The sequence below is a fragment of the Rhincodon typus genome, unplaced genomic scaffold, assembly GCF_021869965.1.
Source record: "Rhincodon typus isolate 14 unplaced genomic scaffold, sRhiTyp1.1 hic_rhity00000638, whole genome shotgun sequence".
Taxonomy (NCBI): domain Eukaryota; kingdom Metazoa; phylum Chordata; class Chondrichthyes; order Orectolobiformes; family Rhincodontidae; genus Rhincodon; species Rhincodon typus.
In genome coordinates, this window is record NW_025966276.1 from 29,984 (window position 1) to 39,597 (window position 9,614).

Consider the following 9,614-nt stretch of genomic DNA (forward strand, 5'->3'; position numbering starts at 1 on the left):
ACCAGTAAGTGGTTAATGGAAAAATAAAGGGAGATGTAGGAATAATATCACTGTCTATGGCAGGCATATGGAAGTTAATGAGATTCACTCAATGGTAAAGTGCCATGGCAAGCATTTCCACTGATCACTACAATACGGATTAAAGAGAGCAGTTTTCTCCAAGCATCTTGACACGGAACTACATCACTGACTCTGGGTCCACAGTCCTGTAAATTCCGCCTTAACGTGAGTGTACCACAACGACACAGACTGCAGCAGTTTAAGCCAGCTGCTCAACACCACCTGTTCAGAGGCAAATTGGGATTGAGAACAAATCCTGGCCTTGCCAGGTATGTTCACATCCTAACAAGCAAAAACAGTTGCTGTAGAGAAATGCCAATCTGCTAAACTGAAAGCCACGAGACACTCATAGGAGCAATGAGATTTAGATGGTGTGACGGGGTGAATGTGTCTAGAGGTTACAATTGACTCAAGTGCAAGACAAAAGTAAATGAAACGAAAAAGGTTCTTGAGTTAGAAGACTGGTTGACTCCACAGTTAACACGCATTTCCAGTCTCCAAAAACACCTAGTTCCTCCCAGAAACAGAAATGGTACAGGAGGGAATAGCTTCAGGATGAAGGAGTCGGTTGAGCAGAACATCTTGATATTTCACAAAGATAATGAGAATAAATCTGCATTTAAAAATAACAGAGGGAATGCAAGAACAACACTTTTCTCCTGGTACTTAAAAAAGGGATGAAATTCTCACAATCAGCACAAGTCATTTTGCAGGAGTGGAGTTTGTTTCTGAACACAATTTATCCCCATCATATATCATGCAATATTTTCCAGTAATTCGTTCTCCAAACTGAAAAACCATATCTACAATTTCCTTTCACAGACAGTGACATTTCCATCCATCCATGTGAGTGGAATTTAGCACTGGAAGAGTTTAAACATGAATCAGGAGTACAGACATTCCAGGGCACCAAGAATATTGGATCTCTCACACACACACAATAAGGTTTCCACAAGGTTCAAAAACAAATCAGGATTTGATAGAACTTGGCCACATTGAGAAGTACAGAAAGCATTTAAAACTTCATTTTCTGAAGATGAAAACACAAATTAAAACAAGGTTATTGCGATATCACACTACTCTGTTGGCCATCGGATTTGTGGAAATGTAGCTTTTTTCCAGCATTGTTACAACTGTTACATTTTTATTGATATTTCTGAAAAGGAAAAAAAAAAAATTTCTTTCCATTCAGCAGTTTATGCTGTAATTCTCAAGACCAGCCCACTATTATGACAGTTCTATCTCATACAACAACGATGATGATCTCTTTCATTTCACTGCAACAATCCAAAAAGCACTACTAAAAACAGGCACTTAATTTTCTCTCAGCAAGAAAGTGCAGAATTCAAAACCAGGCCACAAGGGCAAAGCGCAACAAGATTAAACCACAAAGACTCTTCAATCCGAAAGGTTCCCTCGCATTCTAAGGTAGATGTACATGTTCCATCATTACGTACCAAAGTTCTGGCCAACTAGTTTGAAAGGAATCTTTCATACATTGAAGGTAGTATTACAAAATCGATTACCAAAGCATTAAGAAAGGGAGAAGAAAAATACAGGAGAGTGGGGTTCTTTAGCTTTGAAAGGAGACACCACAATATTAAATGACACAGCACAAGATATTTCAGGGTTTTGTATCAAGTAGACGCAGGTAAATTCAATAGACATTTAATACAACTGTCGTGACCATTTCCTCAGAAAGCCATGCTTCTTCGAGACTATGCGAGAGTCTCTCTGTTTAAAGAATCACCACCCAGGCATTGTTACTAGCCATCTGGAAGAAAAATAAAACTTCAAGCTATTCCTTTTCCAACATTTCTATCAGGACTCTCCAGTCTGCTTATTCCCATTTACAGACTGGGTGGCCGTGTTGGCATTTGCTGAATTTCCAGTGCTCTCCCTACTTTCTGGTTCAATTCCCAAACCAGCCCTATTCCATTGAAATTAAAATGGAATGATGAGGCAGTTCTCAAAAAGTGCAATGTAGACGCCCTTGTTAAAATGGATATCAGACACAAAACAAGCTTTTTAAAAAAAATCTGAGCAATTACAAGACTGAAGTTAAAGTTAATAAGAGGCTGGTCAAAACCACACTATCAGTCTTAGCAAAGACTAAACATGAATCTGGTCAGTACTTGCACAAATACAATCAAATTTACCCTCAAAGTGATTTCAGGAACTATACATCGGGGAAAGCAAGCGGAGGCTTGGGGACCGCTCTGCGGAACACCTACGCTCGGTTCGCACTAAACAACTGTACCTCCCAGTCGCAAACCATTTCAACTCCCCCTCCCATTCCTCAGATGACATGTCCATCCTGGGCCTCCTGCAGTGCCACAACGATGCCACCCAAAGTTTGTAGGAGCAGACGTCATATTCCGCTTGGGAACCCTGCAGCCCAATGGTATCAATGTGGACTTCACAAACTTCAAACTCTCCCCTCCCACTACCGCATCCCAAAACCAGCCCAGCTCGTCCCCGCCTCCCTAACCTGTCCTTCCTCCCACCTATCCCCTCCTCCGACCTCAAGCCCCACCCCCATCTCCTACCTACTAACCTCATCCCGCCCCCTTGACCTGTCCGTCCTCCCTGGACTGACCTATTCCCTCCCTATCTCCCCACCTACACATCTTTACTGGCTCCATCCCCGCCTCTTTGACCTGTCTGTCTCCTCTATCCATCTTCTATCCACCTCCCCCTCTCTCCCTATTTATTTCAGAGCCCCCTTCCCCTTCCCCATTTCTGAAGGGTCTAGGCCCGAAACGTCAGTTTTCCTGCTCGGCCTGCTGTGTTCATCCAGCTCTACACCTTCTAATCTCAGATTCTCCAGCATCTGCAATTACTACTATTTCAGAAACTATCATGCAGTTTATAGAAATTCAGGTGTGGTAATCTAATGATTGACATTCCAGATAAATCTGAGCATTGGCTCTGAAACAGCAAAGGAGTGCTTCAAGCAGGAGATACCAAACTTCACCATCCGTTCAGTTCTCACACAGACTATGTACATTCCTTGCATTCCTAAACTATAATGAGTAGAGTAGGGCCTTTGCTCCTTTGTTAAAGCAAACTTGTGCAACTTGGAAATCAGACACTCCCAGAATGCAGGGCTGAAAACCAGTTTGGCTGCTCTACGATCATCTTATTTGAGTCAGTACGTCTTTCAGTAAATGAATGAATTATCCAAATGCATTAACCAGTATCACGTACAAATACTGCACTTATTTTGTCAAGTACAATGAAATAATATCCTCCATTTTATTATTTAATTCAACTTAAGCAGCCAATGGACCAAAGAAAAACATTTGACTTCACTTGCCCTCACCCAATCTACTTTTAATTCTGGTAACTCAGGAACTACAAGCTGGAATCAAACCTTGCTGTATGAGTGACTTGGCCCAGAAGGAAGACACTTCTGAATCACAGAACTGTTATGGTGCAAAAGGCTTGAGACAGGATGAAGAAAAGATTTGAGAATGATTGCAGGAATGAGACACTTCTGTGTGGATAAACTAAAGCTGGGGCTGATCTTGAAGAAACTGAATATAGAGGCGCTCAAAATCAAGATGGGTCTGGATATTGCCATTGACAGAAGTGGAGGTGCTGGCGTTGGACTGGGGTGGACAAAGTCAGAAGTCACACAACACCAGGTTATAGTCCAACAGGTTTATTTGAAATCACAAGCTTTCATAGAGGTGCTTCTTCATCGGGTGAAGCACACACTTCACCTGATGAGAGGTGAGGTAATGTGGTGTCTACGCTGGGAGCAAGGCTCAACAGTAAGCAGGCTCCCATTTAAAGTTTCTTCTCTCAGAGTACCATTAGTTCATGGAATTGTCTTCTGCAAAGAGCCGAATACAATGAATGTATTCAATGACAAATCGCAACAATGAGGAAAGTGGAGGTAAGGTAACAATCAGATCACAGGAACAGGAATTGGCCATTCAGCCTTTCATACCCGTTTCTGCCACTAAATGAGATCATGGCTGATCTGTGGCTTAACTTCCTGTACCTGCCTCTGGCCCATTTCCCTTAACACCTTTGATAAATCTTTGTTAAGCAATCTCTGATTTAAAACTAATAACTGATCTAGAATCAATTGCTATTTGTGGAAGCATGTTCCAAACCTCTACCACCTTGTGTGTAGTCTACTTCCTGAATGGTCTGGCCTTAATTTTTAGACTATGCCCCTGGTTCTAGAATCTCCAATCAGTGAAAATAGTTTATCTTTATCTACCATGTTTTTTCCTGTCAATATCTTGAAGACTTAATGAGATCACTCCTTAACCTTCTGAACTCTACAGAAAACAGGACTAATTTATCTAATTTCTCATTACCAAACCCCCAAAGTCCACGAACCATTCTTGTAAAGCTACACTGTACTCCCTGTAAGGCCAATATATCCTTCCGGAAGTACAGTGCTCGGATCTGCTCTCAGTACTCCATGTTGGGTCTAACCTGGGTTTTGTATGGCTGCAGCACAACTTCTGCATCTTTGTACTCCAGTCCTCTAGACATTAATGCTAGCATCCCATTAGCATTCGTGATTAAAATGCTGCAAACAGATGCAAAACAGATCTATCCACCTCAACCCCCAAGTTTCTTTGAATATCCACTGTATTTAGCTTCATACCATCTATGAACTACCCTGATCTAACGTTTTTCATTTCAGCTATGACCTTATTGAATGGCAGCACATGCTGAAAAGGTTAAATGACCCACTCCTGTTCTAATTTCTTATTAATCTTAAACACAGACAGAATTTGTGGAACCAAACAGCTCAGTCACATGATGCTACCTGAAGTAACACAGAAATAAATAGAATACTGCCTAAAATAGAGCTTTGGGGCAGGATGGGTGTGTTCCAGGGTTAAGCTAATATAGCCCAGGAGAACAGAGATAAATCACTATGGAAAGTCGAAAACAGGAAAGGAATATTATACTTGTCTTCCACTATTCAAAAGGGGATGGCCGGTGTTCTAGTACTGGGATGAGAACCTGTCCCATTACTTTTCAGTAATGGGCAGATTCTCTGGCTGTCGATTGGATTTTGCAAAGGCAAACAGCACATCATGATTATACTCTTTTCAATCATTTCTATACTCGACATTTAGAAACTTTAGGTCTCACTAACCATGACTCCTCAGGTACTGACGCAGTCCATGTCCAAATGCAGCTTGACCCGGACAATATCTAGGTCTGGGCTGAAAAGTGACAACTAACATTCATGCCACACAAGTGCCAGGTAACAAGCATTTCCAACAATTGAAAATCTAACCACTGTCCCTGGACATTCAATGTCATCTTCATCACTGAATCCTACATCAATATCATCTTGACCAGAAACTGAGCTGGATCAGCCATATAAATAGCGGCCACAAAAGCAGGGGATTCCTTAGAAAAGAAGTAAGGAATCCTGCAGCAAAAAACTCTTGCCCTGACTTCCCAAAGCCTAATGAGTGCAGCTCCAAAACTCAAGGAGCTTAATATTATCCAGGACAAAGCAGCCACTTGATTGCCTGTGGATACAGTGCCATTCACTCTTTCCCACCAACCTGGATGCTCATTAGCAAGTGTGTGCCATCCACAAGATGCACTGCAGGAATTCATCAAGACTCCTCAGACAGCACCTTCCAAACGCACGAGGGCCACGGGCAACAGATACATAGGTACATCACCACCATCTGCAAGTTCCCCTCCAAGCCACTCACCATCCTGACTTGGAAATATCACTTTTCTTCACTGTCACTGGGTCAAAACCCTGGATCTACCTACGCCAAATAGACTACAGTAGCTCAAGAAGGCAGCTCACCACTGTTAAGGGCAACGAGTGATGGGCAATAATAGCTGGGTCTGCCAGCAATGCCCACATCCCATGAATAAATAAAGTGTTGGGCGCCACCTATAGCTCCAATGGTAATAAATGCCTTTAAGCCAAAAGGTTGTGTCAGAACTGGTGTTACTCAAATAAGATATTAAACTGGAGACCCTTTCTGCCCTCAGATCTTGCGTCACTATTTTGAAGACTAAGGCAGCTAACCTGGTCATGTTATTGCTCAATCCAAAACAGCAAAAAGATTATCTGGTCATTACCAACTTGCTTTTGAGAGACCCTGCTGTCCACGTTGTTTCCCACATTAATGCAGAGACAACTTCAGAAGTGATTTCATTAGCTATAAAGCACTCTGGGATACTAGGACAAGTGCTACAGAAATGCATATCTTCATACTTAACTGTCAAATGATGCAGGACTCAGAAGTAGTAAAGAAGTTTTTTTTAAACCTGAGAGGAGGATAATGCCAGCTTTCTAAGGAAGCAAGACAGTAGTAGATTTAGAAAATCATTTATAATGTCAGCAAGCACATAGACTGTTGTTCATGCAACTCTAGCTGAATGACAAACCTTATGGTTGAATCAGGAGAAAGTGTCAGGACTGGTTTTATAAGAACATGAGAATCAGGAGCAACTAGGGCAAATGAACAATGAGAGCAAAGCCTGTACAAGTCTTGCTATAAACCACCTTGCTTAACTTTGGAACCAAAGTGGGTTCTTCTTTAGGACCTGTTTCTCTGACTTTCATTATGGTCCATGTTTTATTGGTTGTTGCCCATCATTACCAGGAGACTGCACTGTCGTGTATAGCTTGTTTAATGGTGATAGGATGTGGGGTCCCTTGACACAATCAACTTCTGAATCACAGGTCCCAGAGGTTCCCGGAAGAAGCATCTCCATCAAATCATGGCAGTTGGTCAATGTTGATCAGTGTTCATTTGGGAACAGAATGAATACGGAATATGAACAGATGCTTCAAAGGCAGCGAAGCAAATGCAAAAACCTCCAAACAACTTACCTGACTAACCAGCCAAGCAACACATGAGGCAGGATCTGGAGACTGCACACATTGGACCTACCAGCCATTTCAGTGCCCATCAACATTTAAGGCACACACACAGGCAGATGGCAAACCTGCCCCCAAAAGTCACTAAGGAAAATTCACACAGCAGACAGAGAAAACCAGGTGTCAGCAGACTGCAACAACATGGTGAGGAAGCACTTCTTCAATCACATACCAGTTTTCTCTAATGCTTGCTGCTCACAGGCTGGACCTATTTGCAACAAATACGAGCAGCTGGGTCAAGAAATTGAAGGGAAATGCAAGTGCTGGGGTGGGGGCTGCAAGAGGCAGGCTGTAATGGAGAAAGAAAGAAAGTGCTTTAGAACTATCAATACCACAAATGGAGTTCAATAAAACCAAAAGAACTGCAGATGCTGTCAATCAGGAACAAAAACAGAAGTTGCTGGAAAAGCTCAGATCTGGCAGTATCTGTGAAGAGAAATCAGAGTTAACGTTTCAGGTCCAGTGACCCTTCCTCAGAAAATGTTGGTATATATGCAAAAGGGGAGGGGGAGGGTGGGGGGAGAAAGAGGTTAAGGAGTAAACGATAGGTGGGGATAGAGCCCAAAAAAAGAGAGCGCGAGACAGGGCGCGAGCGCACGCAAGCGCGAGCGAGAGAGAACGCAAGCACGAGAGAAGCAGTTGATAGACCAAGGACTTGATAACAATCTGGCTAGGAGGGCGAACAGCTGTTAATGGACACTATTAGTGGCTAACAGTAGCTAGTGTGAGATGGTAGGCTATGTGATAACAAGGCCTGGTCTGTGGGGTTGGGGCCGAGAACATGGCAGAGTTTAGGCCCTAAAATTATTGAACTCTATATTGAGGCCAGAGGGCTACAGGGTCCTCAAGCGGAAAATGAGGTGTTGTTCTTCCAGCTTACGCTGAGCTTTGTTGGAATACTGCAGCAAGCCTGAGAAAGGAGATGGTGGCCACGGGACAGGGAGGAGGTAAATGGGCAGGCGTTAAACCTTTGGCTGTTGCAGGGGAAGATGATGTGGAGTGAGGGGGAGGAGTGTTGGGAGTGAAGGAAGGGTGGACCGGGGTTTTCCTGAGGAAATGGTCCCCGAGGAAGGCGGACAGGAGGGTAGGGGGATGCGTCTGGTGGTGGCATCTAGCTGGAGGTGGCAGAAATGGCAGCCGATGATCTTCTGGATGTGGAGCTAATTTGGTTCCAAAATAAAGAAATGCACATGAATGGTACAGTATTTCAACTTGCACAGTCTTTTTTTTGTTTGAGCCTTGTCCAAAGATACTGAACTCCAGCTTTTAATATTATGGGAAGCCAGGATTCAACTAAAGTCATGATTTTCAGTAACATAAGCACAAATTTTAAGTGACAGCGTTCTACGAGAACCTTAAAATTTGGCATTTGCTGATTTGCGGTTGTCATCATGTCACAACCAACCTTCTAACTAGGTTGAAGACTGAATAACACCACCAAAAAATTTATAGTTTCTTTTGTCTAGAGAATGGGTATGACATGCATTTTTCAAATAATTCATAAAGTGGCCTGTGATAAAATCTGAATCTATACAGCCCCAATCAAAACAGCATTCAGAAGGTTGTTTAAATTGAACCTAACTTACCCAGTCTCTTTCTGTGAAGTGCTCAGTGGCACTTAGCCACATGATAAATCTGTACAAGAACAAAGTCCATTCTGCTATTGAGAACTTTATATTCCATGGAATAGTACGCAAGCCACAAAACTCATTCTATTGTCTCAGATGATATCACCATTTAAAGGAGCATTTTATAATGGAGCAACTGAACTGAACAAAGCAGTTTACAGATTATTTATCTGTAGCACTATGATAGATTGTAGGGAGCTGAACAAAAAACAAATGTAACACTCAGTCAAAATTGAATCACGCAGACCACATGCACTTCAACACTAATAGTTAGGAGGTAAAAATGAGCACAGAAAGTTCATGTAAGGTTATTTTATACTTTAATATATGGCAGGTCACTTTTAAACAGTAACTTTCTTTTCCTTTCCCCAGGGCGAGAGAAATAATACTCAGCACAGCTATCCACAAAATGCAGGGCAAAGTAGAACCAGTTGCATCAACTCTTCTGAACTCCGAAATATTAAACTGCAACTCATTTACCTTAGACAAACATACCAAACAATATCAATAAAAAATTTTCCTTGAAACATTCATTTCAGAAATGATTCCATGCTTCTTGCACATTCAACATGCTTGCGTGAAGAAACAGACTGTATGGTGTAGCAAACGATTCTTTTTATTTTACAACTGCAAAACAACTTTCAGGGCTGTAAATGGAAATTGTTTTACAATATTATGGCATAATAAAAATACTACTTCAAAATTCCACTGTATCCCAGCTCCCCCTTTTTTCCTTAAAAAAAAGCACAGATACTAAAAAGCAACAGGGGTATACTTTTGGAATTCAAAGGATTCCAACTTCTAATTATGAATCCAAACAGACACGATAGTAGTCAAAGGCAGCTGACCATTGTCACCCATACTGTAGAGAGGGGGAAAATATCCCCTCATCTTTGGAGTTCAAATATGAACGCTAATGAGAAACACAGACAATCCAAGCATTGATTAGCAAATTTGAAGTGTAATGGGATCTTTTGTTTGCTGGAAATGGCAGCAGTCCGACATTAAGCAATTATTTGGCTGTTGGC